This window comes from Eumetopias jubatus, unplaced genomic scaffold, assembly GCF_037043125.1.
Source record: "Eumetopias jubatus isolate StellerSeaLion01/CBP00866 unplaced genomic scaffold, mEumJub1_p1.0 scaffold_9, whole genome shotgun sequence".
NCBI lineage: Eukaryota > Metazoa > Chordata > Mammalia > Carnivora > Otariidae > Eumetopias > Eumetopias jubatus.
In genome coordinates this window covers 130,232,108-130,247,661 of record NW_028274815.1, presented here as the reverse complement: position 1 = coordinate 130,247,661, position 15,554 = coordinate 130,232,108, and the positions used below count along the sequence as shown (strand labels likewise).

General features: G+C 44.9%; 1 pseudogene; it reads left to right on the top strand.

The window, feature by feature from the left end:
- The first annotated feature begins 9,048 nt into the window (after positions 1-9,048).
- Positions 9,049-9,117, top strand: LOC114225547 (U4 spliceosomal RNA; annotated as a pseudogene).
- The last annotated feature ends 6,437 nt before the right edge of the window (positions 9,118-15,554 follow it).

Sequence of the window (15,554 nt, the reverse complement as noted above, 5' to 3'; positions counted from 1 at the left end):
ATGGATCACGACTGACATTCTGCACCTCCCGATGTGACATGGTGGGAGGTAAAACCCATTCCCTGTGTATCACGCTTGCCAGAAAGGCTTATCCTCAATCTAATCATAAAGAAATAATCAGAGAAACCCAAGTCATTGGACATTCTAAGAGACAACTGGCTGGTTCTTCAAAAATGCCAATGTCATGAGAGACAGGAGGAACAAAGGTTAGGGTAGGAGGATGAGGGGAACATTCTAGATTAAAAAACCCTAAGACACATGACAACTAAATGCAATCTGGGATCCTTGACTGCATACCCCATCAAAAAAGAGAAAGAAAAAGAAAAAAACTGCTTCGAAGGACAATAATGAGATAATCGAGAAAATTTGAACATAAACTCTACTTTAGAGAAAATTATAATACCCATTATTAAATTTTTGAACATGATAATGGTATTGTGGTTATATAGGAGAAGGCCCTTGTTCTTAGGGGATGCAGACTGCAGTATTTGGAGGTGAAGGATCATAATGCCTGCAATCTACTTTCAAATAGTTTGGGAAAAAATGAAAAACATAGCAAAAATGTCAAATTGCCAACAATTGGTGAATCTAAATGAAAGGTATAAAGAGGGTTATTATACTATTCTTCTGCCTTTCCTATAGATTTGAAATGTTTCAAAATTAAAGTTGGGGAAAATGATGAATTAGGCCTGAAAATCCAATTATGTTTGTGGATAAAGGGAGCCTTCTTTCATCAATAGGTGTGAGCACGCTTAGAATAACAACAGGTAAATTGTTAATGGTTCTGTTGCGAAAAACTGTTTACTCAACAGCATTGGTGGAAAAATGCCTGTTAGTTTATTTGGAGGATTGGAGAAGCAGGAAAGAAAACAATGTTTGACCAAGTTATGCAGATGAATAAAACTCCAGCAGTTCCTACTCAGACAGAAAGTAAAAAACTAGATCTTACTACTGTTTGATTTCTGGGAAGCCACTTGGCAGAACTTTTCAAAGCCTGTGTCTGTGATTATCTGCAATCACCCTGGTTCTTGAAACATAGATGGCACATCCAAAACCTGTGAAAGAAACAGCTGTCATCTGTGTCTTTAAGACATGCTAAAAGACCAAGGCACAGAATAGAGAGTATAGTTTGCTGACCTTTTTCTGCACAGATACGTTGTGTACGCATAACGAATTACCAAGAACTAAAACTAGTAACTTTTTTTCTAGGGAGGGAAACCAAGGTGCTAAAGTCTTGGGCTTAATGTTTTATCCTTTTGTCCTATTTTAATTTTTTCCATGTGAGTGTGTTAACTACTCCAAAATTTTTTTATTAATGATAAGGAAGGGATGAGAAGATGATGGATGGATGGATGGATGATGGATGGATGGGTAGATGAATGGATGGATGGATGATGAGTGGATGGATGAATGATGGGTGGATGGATAGATGTGTGGGTGGGTGGATGATGGATGGATGATGAGTGGGTGGAGGAATGATAGATGGATGGGTGGGTGGGTGGATGATGGATGGATGATGAGTGGATGGATGAATGATGAGTGGATGGATGAATGATGGATGGATGGATGGATGGGTGGGTGGGTGGATGATGGATGGATGATGAGTGGATGGATGAATGATGGATGGATGGATGGATGGATGGGTGGGTGGATGATGGATGGATGATGAGTGGATGGAGGAATGATAGATGGATGGGTGGGTGGGTGGATGATGGATGGATGAATGATGGATGGATGGATAGATGGGTGGGTGGGTGGATGATGGATGGATGATGAGTGGATGGATGAATGATGAGTGGATGGATGAATGATGGATGGATGGATGGATGGGTGGGTGGATGATGGATGGATGATGAGTGGATGGATGAATGATGGATGGATGGATGGATGGATGGATGGATGGATGGATGGGTGGGTGGATGATGGATGGATGATGAAGTGGATGGATTAATGATGGATGGTTAGATGGATGATTGGATAGGTGGGTAGACAGAAAGATGAGTTTATGCACAACTCCCATTCCAGATACTTACTCCATGCTGCTTCCCCTTTTCTACACCACAGTTACAATGATGGGCTGCTCCCAGGTTAATCTCTAATTTGAGGATTGCTGGTTCTGTGCCCTTTTGGGGTCTTTAGCTTATGAGATACAACTTCTCTCAGCTCTGTATCTCCCCTGATTCCAGGGGCTCTCCCCCACCCCCTACAGCCCTGAGACATTTCTTCTCGTCCTCTGCTGTTACATCCCTAGCTTAAAGGGACTTCATCTGTCCAATTCTAACACCCACCCACTTTATCTGCAAGGACAGAACCAAATTGCGGCAAATCTTGTGGACAGGAATTGCTCAACCTCTTGCACAGAGAAGACTTCTATTCACACCCCTGGGAAGCCTTCTGATGAGTTGCCAAGGCCCCATGCTTCCCTAAGGACTGCTTGGTGACATCCTGTTCTCTGTCTTTGTGGTAATGTGCTTTTTACAGCATTTTCTCTCACATCAAACAGCCCCCAGGATCTCATCTCTCTGGCCTCTGTATGGGCAATATTTCTGGCTGCTTTCATTTCTAGCAGAGGGCAAGAAAGACTGTGCAGAGGGCAGAGACACCTCATTTCTGCTGCCCGACACTGCCAGGGCTGTGGAAACAAAGAAAAATCAACTCCAAGTAGAGGATACCACTTGGACCGCCGAAGGGATCAATAAGCCACTATTACTACCTCCATCACGGGCCATGATCTTACAAGAGTTTGCAGAGAAACAGCAAGGGTCACCATGCCTCAATCTTTTAGGAATGAAGAAAAAGTGTTGAGAGTTCTGCTGGTACCCACCCAGATCCCCTTTACCAGGCATGTACCCATCCCTGCCTCCTGTGGATGTGTAGGGATTGGCTTCTAATGGTTCCTACCTGTCCCCTTCTCCAGCAAGTTGCCTTCTTCCACAAGAGACCCCCAACTTCTACCCCAGGAGGCATCCCAGCAGCAAGAAGAGGCTGACAGGGTTACAAAGGCTAGTCCCTTGCCTCAAGGTGGGATGACCTCTATGCAATTCACAGGTGCAATTCACACACCCGAGCCCCACCCACCTACCCACCAATGGAATCACGCAGAAGCTCAACTCCAGCAGAGACCATAGCCTTATTCAGCTCTTCCCCTGTCCCATCCTGCCTCCCTCACTCCCTTTATCATGAGAACATGCCCTCAGTAAGCCACAGGTGCTGCAATCCCCTGCAGGCTGTCTTTAGAGGGTCCCACTAAAGGACAGCATTCTTTTCTCACTGCCAGCATCTTTACTATCTGTTGAACTTCCACTAGGCACCTGACACCCTGCAAAAGTTTAAGAACATTATCGCAATAATCCTGTGATGTGGGGACAATTATTGACCCCATTTTACAGATGAGGACACAAAGGTGAGGGAGGTGAACCCACTTGCCCAAAGGCATACAGCCCATGGATAGTAGAGCCAACGCAATTCTTAGAGCTGGGGAGGGGCTATAGACCCTGGCCACTCATTTCACATGTAGAGAAGCTGAAGATTAGGACAGAATGTCTGAGAGCCTCAGAACAGATGTGTAGACACCCACTACAGTGCTCTTTCCATCATATCACACCTTTTAGTCAGAATTGTATCTTCAGGGGTGCCTGGGTGGCTCAGTTGGTTAAGCGACTGCCTTTGGCTCAGGTCATGATCCCGGAGTCCGGGATCGGGCTCCCTGCTCAGCAGGGAGTCTGCTTCTCCCTCTGACCCTCCCCCCTTCTTGTGCTCTCTCTCTCTCAAATAAATAAAATTTTTAAAAAAAGAATTGTATCTTTAGGCACAAAACAAAACACACACACACACACAAACACATCCGATTGGATCTTTCATTTCAAACAACCCAAGACAAATACAAACCAGTCCGTAGTCTCCTTAATCCCCAAACCTGGATCCTGGGGCATGTCACACATTTTAATAACCATCAATTAATATTGCCCCTCACGGAGAGCAAGCAGGACAGCAATGCTCTGGTTTTTAGGGAAGCCCAAGAGTTGGCACTCCTGGGAGGACATCCACCTTTCAGGTAAGCAGAGTGAGATCCATGAGTGTGATCTCAGAGGAATACAGGCTTCCCCTATTCCATCATCCCCAACTCTTCCCTACCCCAATCCCCACTAGCATCGATATTTTGCTGAAAATGTTAGATTGCTTAGTGTATGCCAGGAACTATGCCAAGTGCTTCCCCTGCATCATCCCTTTTAGTCCTAATGACCACCTGTGTGGTGGGTACTACCCTTTAACAGGTCAGAAAACCAAAGCTCAGAAAAATCAAGTAACTGCCCAGGTTCACCCATCTAGAAGATTCCAGAACCATATCCTAATTCTGCTGCCTGGTCTTGCCTAGGTCTGCACAATCCCTCTGCAGCTGACCTCAAGGCATGTTCTAACAAAATGGTCCCAGGAAGCAAAAGAGATGGAGAGAGCAGATGAGACCATTGTGTCCAGGCAGAAATGTGAAACCAAACCAAAACTCTCAGCCTGCGAAGTATGTCCCTTTGCAATCCTGTGGCAGAAATATAGAGGTGAAATAAACAGAGCTGCTATTTCCATATGAAGAGAAAGAGACGAAAGGGAGCAAGGCTATTTTTATTATTTTTTTCCCTTTTTCTGGAAGGCCATTGGTGGATCCTTCTGCCCTTGCTGGCGATATAGTGTTCCTTTAATTATCACTTTGGGGCTGAGACCAGAAAGCTATTTTCTTCCACTATTGTCACAAGGAAATGAAAGGCATCAGCCTCCCAAGTGGCTCATTTGGGAACACAGGTGGTCACCAATATGCTGCCTGTGCAGGAGAGTGGGCTGTGTGTTGTGATCGAGCCTGCTGCAGTGACTATCCAAGCTCAGATAATATCACCCTCCTACCTGTTACTATCACAGAACACGGTGCGAGCACCTGAGTCAGCTTTGTTCTTCTCCTTGCCTTCCCTCTGGACCGCCGGCCCCTTCAGAAAACCATGATGGGAAGGAGACCAATGCGGGGGGGGGGGGAGGGGATTGATTTTTCCACCTCTGACCCTCAGTTCAGCTCCTGAGACTATTACAAGGTCTTGCCAACATGATCCAGATGTCCCGAGCCCCCAGGCTAGCCATTGCGGGCTGGAGTCTAGATATTCGACTCAGGAGGATGTGGGCTCTCCCTTACCCCACATCACCCCCAGAAACTTTCAGTGGCTTGCCACTGCTTTCTTGAAAGGGGCCACACTCCTGTGGCCAGCATTTTAGGCGGCTGCGGTCTAGACTCTCGAGGCACAGAGGTGGTGATAAAGGGAGCAGAGCTGAGGGTTCATACACCAGGTTTGGAATCTTAGCTGTGTGGCCTTCACCAGGTCTCTTCGTGAGCTGCTCTGTTCCTGTAGTAGTTATCTATTGCTGCATCTCAAAATTACCCCAAAAGTTAGACGCTGAAAACAACATGTTTGTTATCTCGCACTTTTGGTGGGACGGGGATCCAGGTGTGGCTTCCCTGACTCCTCTGCTCGTGGTCTGTCCCAGGCAGCAGTCCAGGTGTCAGCTTGGGCTGCAGTCTTACCTGAAGGTTCAGGTGGGGAGGGACCCACGTCAAAGCTCACTCTTGTGGTGAGGGCAGCATCCAGTTCCTCCAAGGCCATTGGACTGAGGACATCACTTCCTTGCTGACAGCTGACAAGAGGTGTCCTCAGTTCCTTGTCACATAGGTGTCTCCTGCTTGCTTCATCAGAACAACCCCATGAGAAAAGCAAGAGAGAAAGTGCCAGAAGAGAGTGCCATTTAGATGGTTAGGTTATAAACAAAATCCATATTTATAACCTAGTCACAGAAGTGATGTCTCATCCCTTCTGCCATATTCCATTTGTTAGAAGCAGGTCACAAGGTCCAGCCCACATTCAAGGGGAGAGACATAAACACCAGAAGATGGGGATCATTGGGGGCCATGTCAGAAACCACCTACCCCAGTTCCCTTCTCCCTAAAATGCAGAGGATACAGGGTTGTTACAAGATTGAATGATAGGATGTATACAAAATGCTCAACACTTTAGCATGTAACACTGGGAGTCTGATAGGTTATAAGTATTGAATAAAGGTTTCTCTGACTTCTCTAGACCAATATTTCTTGACTTCTCTTCATTGTCCCCACCAGCCCAAGGATACTGTTGGACAGTTTCTTCCTAATCAACTGAGACTCTCCTCATGAAAATTAAACATGACAGATATACTGTATAGGGTTTGGTTCTGGAGGACCATAAATCACTGTAAAATCTGAGATTTTTTTTCACTCCCCACAAGAACCAATTTTTCTCCCTGTTGGTAATATCACCTATGTGACAAATGCATGCTCTAGATTTATCTCTCTTTTCTCCTGTCTCCCTATAACCACAGATGTGTGCATGTGTGTGCATGTAAGAACACGTGTGCACAAACACACACAATCTATGTGCCGGCCACATAGAACATTGTTTCCCCCAATGCAGCAAGTGTTCTTCTATACCTGTGTGTCTGCTCACCTGCTTCTCTCCTAAGAACTACACCCTGGTGCCTCTTATTCCACTTGATTAACTCCTGGTCACCTGTAAAGATTCAGCTGAAGTATCCATGGGACAGGCAGCCTCTAGGATGGCCGTCAGAGATCTCACTTCATGGAATTCACACCCTTGTGTAATTCCCTCCCCTTAAGTGGAGGCTGGACCCATTGCCTCACTTCTAACAAGTGGAATACAGCAAAGGTGATGGATGTTACTTTTAAAATTAGGTTACAAAAAGACTGGCTTCCACCTTGCTCCTTCTGCCTTGCCCTTGCTAGCTCACTTGTTCCATTGGAAGCCAGCTGCCATGGTGTGAGATATGGAGAGGCTCACATGACAAGGAATCGAAGGTGGGCTCAGTCCTATAGCCCACGAGGACTAAGTCCTGCTCATAACCATGTGAGTGAGCATGGAAGCAGATTCTTCCCCGGTTGAGCCTTCAGATGAGATCTCCACATTTGATGGTAGCCTTGTCTGAGATGAGGCGGGGGCACCCAGCTAAGCCCTGATTTCTGACACACAGAAACTGTGAGATAACAGATGTTTGCTGTTGTTGTTGTTGTTTTTAAAGATTTTATTTATTTATTTGACCTAGAGAGACACAGCGAGAGAGGGAACACAAGCAGGGGGAGTGGGAGAGGGAGAAGCAGGCTTCCCACTGAGCAGGGAGCCCAATGTGGGGCTCAATCCCAGGATCCTGGGATCATGACCTGAGCCAAATGCAGACGCTTAACAACTGAGCCACCCAGGTGCCCCCAGATGTTTGCTGTTTGAAGCCACTACATCTCATTTGTTAACCAGCAACACATAATTAATACAATCTGCTCCTCCTTTAGGAAGACTTTCCTGACACTACCATTTAGCCACAAACATACACAGGCAAGCACACACTCATTTAAACACACATACTCACACATGTAAACCCACACATGTATTCCTACTCCCATTTTCTAATACACATACACTCTCTTGTCCCCATGAATGCCCGTGTAGCCACACACAGTTTCTCATAGACACAGTCACACAAGCGTGCCCACTCACACTTCCTCATAACCATGAATGCCTACATACCCACTCACTTTCCCACAACCACACACACTCACATACACTCCCACACACATGAGTACTCACATACCACGAGTAAAGGAATCCCTTCTCTGTAATGACTTGGCCTTAGAATTTATCACATTTTCTTGTCCCTGTGTTTTTACCTCCCAGTCTCCCCCACTGTGAGCCTTTGAGGTCAGGGACTGTGTCCTTGTCTGCCAATCTTCAGAGTCTGACACCACCTATAGGTATCAATACATTTTCAATAATTTAATGTTAATCATCACTCCCTTTTGAACGTGAGGGTCAATGACTCATTCTGCTTCTTGAGTTGGCTGTTGTCTTTATAAGTCTTTTTCCACCAGCTTCTTCCATTAATGGCAGGAAATTATTTACCCTCTCTCCTGGAAAACAGCCTGCAGATTCACTCATAGAAGGTAATGAGACAAAGACAAGAAACATTCTCCAAGCACCTGCTGTGTGCCTAAAATTTTAGGAAAGGAAAAGACATAGCGCTCTTGAGAAGGGCATCAACCTTGTTGACATTAGAGACAGTGCCAGGTGATTTATGATGTGACAAAGTGAAGAGCTCAGACAGCAACATGGCAAGAGTAGGAAGTATGAGGGTGTGAGTTTCTAGATCCCCGAGTCCAACTGCTTGAGCTTGGAACCAGTCCTGCCATTGGACAGCATGGTCCCTTGGGACAGGCTACTTCACCTCTCTGTGCCTGTTCCTTCCCCTTTAAAATGTAAATAACCATACTGTATGCCTCACAGGGCTTTTGTAAGAATTTTTTTTCAAAGATTTATTTATTTATTTATTTAAGAGAGAGAGAAAGAGAATGTAGGGGTGGCGGGTATAGGGAGAGAATCCCCAAGCAGACTCACCGAGCTCAGAGTCCCACATGGGGCTCAGTCTCACAGCCCATGAGATCATGAGTCAAAACCAAGGCTTAACTGACTAAGCCCCCCAGGTGCCCCACTTCTGTAAGAATTTTGTAAGAATATATGACACCTGACTCAGGACTCAATAAACAGTAACTATCATTTATTCTTATCATCATTTATAGTTCAAAAAAGGGAGAGATAAGAATGGGTAGGAGTAAGCAGAGAAGGCTTCCTGGAAGAGGTGGCACCAAAGCAGGAATAACTGATGGATGGGAATCAATTAAGCAGAAACTACTGAGGACATAACTCTGGTAGAAGAAACTGCACAAACTGAAAGGAGGAATAACCACTGGGTTGCTGGCATCCAAGACTAAAAGGGAGGACTTCACAAGAGACACGAATGATGGAGCTTGAGCATTAGTCTTGCAAAACAGCCCTGGGATGGGCAAAGAAAGCTGAAGCCCAGCTCGCAGGGACTGCATTTCTGTCTCTTAGTGGGTGAGAGTGGGAGCTGGGTCTGCCATGGTCTGTGAGGAGTCACTGTGCACAGCTAAAGCACCAGAAGATAAGATCGTGGGTGATCAGCTTTGTGCGGTGGCAGTATCGTAGCCAATGAGGTTTATCCGAGGCGCGATTATTGCTAATTGAAGATCGTGGGTGATCCCACAGGAGACCAACACCTAGTCCAGTGGAATTAAGCCTATTCATCAAGACTCTCCTCAACCCCAGAGCATTGATCTGGTCAGTGTTCACCTTAGGTAAACAGTTCTGTGTGCACATGAAGACATGTCCAAAGACAGTCACTGCACATTGAATACACGTGAAGCCAAATGGAATGGAATGCTATACAACTGTTTAAAATGATGAGAAAAGGAAAACAGTATGGAGACTCCCCAGCAAATTAAACACAGAACTACCCTATGATGCAGCAATTGCACTTCTAAATATATACCCCAAAGGGGTGAAAGCAGGAACTTGAAGAGAGATTTGTACACCCATGTTCGTACCAACATTAGACACAAAAGCCAAAACTGGAATATACAATATTCCATTGTGTGTGTGTGTGTGTGTGTGTGTGCACGCATAGTACATATATAAACTATATATGTGTGTGTGTGTATATACAATGGAATATTATTCAGCCTAAAAGAGAATGAAATTCAAACACATGCTACAATACAAATGAACCCTGAGGACATTATGCTAATAAGTCAGACACAAAAAGAACAAGTAGTGTATGATTCCATTTATATAAAGTACCTACAGTTGTCAATTCATAGAGACAGAGAGTTGAATGGTGGTTGCCAGGGGCTGTGAGGAGCGAGGGGGAATCGGGAATTATTGTTTATTGGGCATAAAGTTTCAGTTTAGGGAAATAAGAAAGTTCTGAAGATGGATGATGGTAATGGTTATGGAACAATGTGAATATAATGTCACTGAACCGTACACTTAAAAATGGTTAAAATGGGACTTAGTATGAAAAAAATAAAAATAATTTTTTTAAAATGGTTGAAATGGTAAATTTTGTTACATATATTTTGCCACCACAACACAAAAAAGAATGGGCTGGATCTGTGTGTATTAATATGTAAATGTATTTTTAAAAGGAAGGCAGAAAAAAATAGGTAGCATATGATACGAAGGTCTGGGCTTCTATGTTATAAAACAGAGAGAGAGAGAGAGAGAGAGAGAGCTAGAGGGCCTGGAAAGAAATACCGTTGTCTGACAATAGGCATCACCTTGAGAAAAGGGACTAATCCGATGGGCACGCGGCCCGCTGAGCCAAGGGCACAGGCTTTCAAGCTACACTGTGTACGTTCAAAGTCCTCTGAGTAAGCTTCGCTTCTCTATGCCCCTTGTTTCTTCATCTGTCAAAAGGGAATAGTAATAAACCTATCTATGAGTTGCTAGAATTGTTAAATAAATTAAAACCTATAAAGCCCTTAAAATAGTACCAGGTCCATAATCCCTTAATAAAAATTAGCTTGTTAATAATAATATTATTATTATCCTGAGTGCTGACTAGCAGGAAGAACAAAGAAAGCTGTTTCAGGAGATGGGGTTTGCTTGGAAGAGCGGCAGGTAGCGTAGGTCCCCAAATGCCAGGCTGGCTGAGGGCGTTGTTCCCCCGCGACAGGAAGTCGAGGCAGGCGCCACCCTGGGATCGCCGCCCCCCACCCCAGCCCATATCCCTGTGAAACAGCAGCGAGACCACATCCCGCATCTGTGGTCTTCCTCTCCAACCTAATTATTTATTCTCACATTGCTGTCACTTCGTTCACACTTCAGGACCCACTAATGGTGCTTAATTGTGTTTACCTTGCCTTTCCCCAGCCCCTTATCTGCCAGGCCCCCTGCTTCCCTGTTTCAACAAACCTGATGAATCCAAATGGACTAAGTCACTCTGGGAAGCACTGGACCCAGAGAGGGAGCCCAAAATGGAGTTAAACCAACATAATGAGGATGCAGGTGGAATGAAGATAGCTTTGCGTGCGGGCTCTGTTCCCAACCAGCAGTGTCGTCTGGGGTGTGACTCTCTCCATTCCTTGTGGCTCAGTCTTATCTCCAACATGGGAACCTGTCACCAGCCCTGCTTACTGTACAGCAGCGTCTCAAGGTTAGGACGAGGGAAGTCTGTGACAGCAGTCACCTAAAAGCATAGTGCGGTCTCAGAGGCTGTCCTGCAGGTGTGGTGGCAAAGCAACTTGGCTCCGGTCTCAGATCCCGGCTTCAAACCCTGGCTGGGCGCCAGGCAAGCCGTCTCTGCCACGTGGCTGGGGTCACTTCGCCCTTCCAGGCATAATAGTAGTGCCTGCCTCCCAGGGCTGTCAGGTTACTGAAATCAGCACATTCCCCTGAAGGACCTACAACCAGGCGCAGCCCAGGGTAAGTCCTCCATAACTAGGACAGCTACCGTTTCTGGCGAATTCAATACCAACAAACCAGTGCTTCCCATGACAGACACAGTAGCTTGTGGGGTGAGCTGGTTTTCCTTTCTGAGCTATTCCGTGTGCAGCTGTTCACTCACTAATGTATTTTGGGGGTAGGTGTCATGCCAGGATGTCAACAGCATCAAACTAGAGGCCACAGGCCGAATGTGGCCCTTTCTGTGAGGTTTCACAGAAACACTCTGATTTCAGGCTTCTCTTAGAAAAACAGAGGCTCTGGCAGCTCGGGGCTGGATTCTCCCACAGCAACAATTTTCCCCGAGATGGGCATGCCCTCTCTAGCTATCCATAGCTCCCTATGGTATCTCAGCCAGACCCTTCCCCACTCACAGTACCTGTCTTTCCCTGTGGTCATGCGGCTTCGCCACTCCCATAATCACAGCAAGATATGCAGAAATGAGTCACAGGTGCCTCGTGTACCCAAGAAGCCTGGAAACCAGCCAGGGAAACACTCAGAAGTACACAGATGGTAATAGTGCAATGTAGCAGGTGACCAGATTGATCAAAAGCCGCAAACAGACCAGGAGTCCTGGGGTCTCCCTGCAGGAGCGGATTTATTCCGGTGGACCTTTAAGGACAGACAAGATTGAGAGGCGAGGGTCCGGGATGGAGGAGGGACAAGGACAAAGGCCAGAAACAAGAAAGTGGGGCTGAGTGCAGAGAGGAGTTCATGTCCATTCAGCCGCCACATGCAAAAGATCTGAGGGGGCCAGGGTTGGGGGGCGTGGCTTAGAACCACGCGGAGAACCGCAAATGCTAAACTGCGTTCAGACTGTCTTCAGAGGGAAATAACAGCTGCACTCTGAGAAGGATTTGGACTGCATCGTGAGGAATTTATTTGATTCCAGGGGGGAGGCAATCAGGGAAGCAATTGCAATTATCCAGTAACAAGTTCAGGGGCCCGAACGTGTGGGGAGCTAGAGTTACAGAGAGGTAAGCCCTCAAATCCCAGGGAAGTCTTTTAAATCCAGACAGTGTGCCAAAATCAGCCACCCATGAATGGGGATGTCTTCCTTGCTGGCTGAAGGAGACACTGCCTCCTAGCACTGACTCCTCAAGGGAATGAGCTTTCTAACTTTTTTTTTTTAATTTTATTATGTTATGTTAGTCACCATATGTCACACAATACATCATTAGTTATGTTAGTCACCATATGTCACACAATACATCATTAGTTTTTGATGTGGTGATCCACGATCCATTGTTTGCGTATAACACCCAGTGCTCCATGCAGTAGGTACCCTCCTTAATACCCATCACCGGGCTAACCCAGCCCCCCACCCCCCTCCCCTCTAGAACCCTGTTTGTTTCTCAGAGTCCATAGTCTCTCATGGTTCATCTCTCCCTCCGATCTCCCCCCACCTCATTTTTCCCTTCCTTCTCCTAGTGTCCTGCATGTTATTCCTTATGTTCCACAAATAAGTGAAACCATATGATAATTGGCTTTCTCTGCTTGACTTATTTCACTTAGCATCATCTCCTCCAGTCCCATCCATGTTGATGTAAAATTTGGGTATTCATCTTTTCTGATGGCTGAGTAATATTCCATTGTGGAATATACGGACCACATCTTCTTTATCCATTCATCTGTTGAAGGGCATCTCGGCTCTTTCCACAGTTTGGCTATTGTGGACATTGCTGCTATGAACACTGGGGTGCATATGGCCCTTCTTTTCACTACATCTGTGCCTTTGGGGTACCCAGGAGTGCAATTGCTGGGTCATAGGGTAGCTCTATTTTTAAATTTTTGAGGAACCTCCACACTGTTTTCCATCAAAATCCTAGAGGAGAACATAGGCAGTAACCTCTTTGACATCACCCACAGCAACTTCTTTCAAGATACATCTCCAAAAGCTAGTGAAACAAAAGCAAAAATGAACTTTTGGGACTTCATCAAGATAAAAAGCTTCTGCACAGCAAAGGAAACAGTCAACAAAACAAAGAGGCAACCCACAGAATGGGAGAAGATATTTACAAATGACACTACAGATAAAGGGCTGGGGTATCCAAGATCTATAAAGAACTTCTCAAATTCAACACCCAAAAAACAAATAATCAAGTCAAAAAGTGGGCAGAAGATATGAAAAGACACTTCTCTGAGGAAGACATACAGATGGCTAACAGACACATGAAAAAATGTTCATCATCATTAGCCATCAGGGAAATTCAAATCAAAGCCACATTGAGATACCACCTTACACCAGTTAGAATAGCAAAAATGGACAGGGAAAGAAACAACAAACGTTGGAGAGGTTGTGGAGAAAGGGGAACCCTCTTACACTGTTGGTGGGAATGCAAGTTGAGCTCTCTAACTTTAAAGCACTCTGAAATCCAATTTTCTAGCTACCCCAAGCATTGAAGAAACGGCTGGCCTGTCAGCAGGTGTGATGGTGAGCATACCTGCACAAGCATGTGAAAGACAGCTCTGGCCTACCCAGTTCCAGACACGAACCCCTCCAACAAACCTTCCTCAGGCTCCAGCTGGGCAGAGGGAAGATGCTTTTCTACGTAGTAACTGACATGCTTCTAGTCTGTAACTATAAAGCAGAGTCATATTTTCCCTGATAATTCAAGGTTCACTGACCCTAAGCCATTACTTGCCCATATTGGCAGGGAGATCAGTAATATCCCGAGGGACCCCTCCACATTCTTTTTGTTTGTCATTGTGGTAAAATACACATAAGGTAAAATTTACCATCTTAGCCATTTGTGAGTGTGCCGTGTCAACTACATTCACATTATTGTGCAACCAATCTCCAGAACTCTTTTTACCTTGCAACTCTGCAACTCTGTATCCATTAAACAACTCCCTGAATCCCCTGGTAACCACCATTCTGCTTTCTGTCTCTATGAACTTGACTGCTCTAGGGACCTGATCTAAGTGGGATCCACAGTATTTGTCTTTTTGTGACTGATTTATTTCCCTTAGCATAACGTCCTCGGGGTTCATCCATGTGGTAGCCTCCGTCATTTCCTTCCTTTTAAAGGCTGAATAATATCCACTGCATGGATATACTACATTCTGTTTATCCATTCATCGGTGGACACTTGGAATGTGACTGATGGACATTTGGGTTGCTTTCATCTTTCAGCTATTATGAATAAGGCTGCTATGAATATGGTTGTACTAATATATTTTCCAGTCTCCGCTTTCAAGTCCTTTGGGCACATACCCAGAAGTATAGTTGCTGGATCATTTGATAATTCTTTGTTTAATTTTTTGAGGATTCATCATACTGTTTTCCGTAGCGGCTGCACCATTTTATATTCCCACAAACAGTGCACAAGGGTTCCAATCGCTCCACATCCTTGCCAACACTTGACATTTTCTATTTTTTGGCAGTAACCATCCTAATGGGTGTGAGGTGATATCTCATTGTGATTTGGATTTGCATTTCCCTTGTGATGAGTGATGTTGAGCATCTTTTCATATGCTTGTTGGCTGTTTGTATATCTTCTTTGGAGAAAGTTCTTTGCTCATTTTTAAATTAGGTACATGTGATGAGCACTGGGTGTTATAAGCAAGTAATGGATCGTTGAACACTACCTCAAAAACTAATGATGTACTATATGTTGGCTATCTGAACATAGTAATAAAAATAAATAAATAAATAAATAAATAAGGCTGTCCTTTTGTTGTTGAGTTGTAGGAGTTCTTTATGTAGATATTAGCCCTTTATCAGATATATGATTTGCAAATATTCTCCCTCATTCCATAGGTTGCCGGACCCGACCACATCCTTAAGGACCACCATCCCCAAGATGTTTCTATCAACCTTTAAATCATACCTATTTCCAAAGTTGCTCTTTCTGAACAGCTCCATCCTAGACCCAGCTCCCGACCTCATTCTCAGCTCTTCTCCCAGGACAACTGACAATGAGAGTGTCTATTCTCTTCAAAAGATCTTACTCCCACCTCCCATGACTTCAACTGACAATCACAAAATAATCCGGAATGAAGATACTTCCCATAGGCGGAGTGATTCAGGTTCAGATTTATTCAAGGGCAATTTATTATACATATATTCTTGAAATTGTACATGTGCGTTGGGTGGTAAGGGAGTGAACTTTTTGTCAACAATCTGAAAAGTGTTGGAATTTTATGCTAAATTTTGCACAAACTGCAGCATTAAGAAACTGC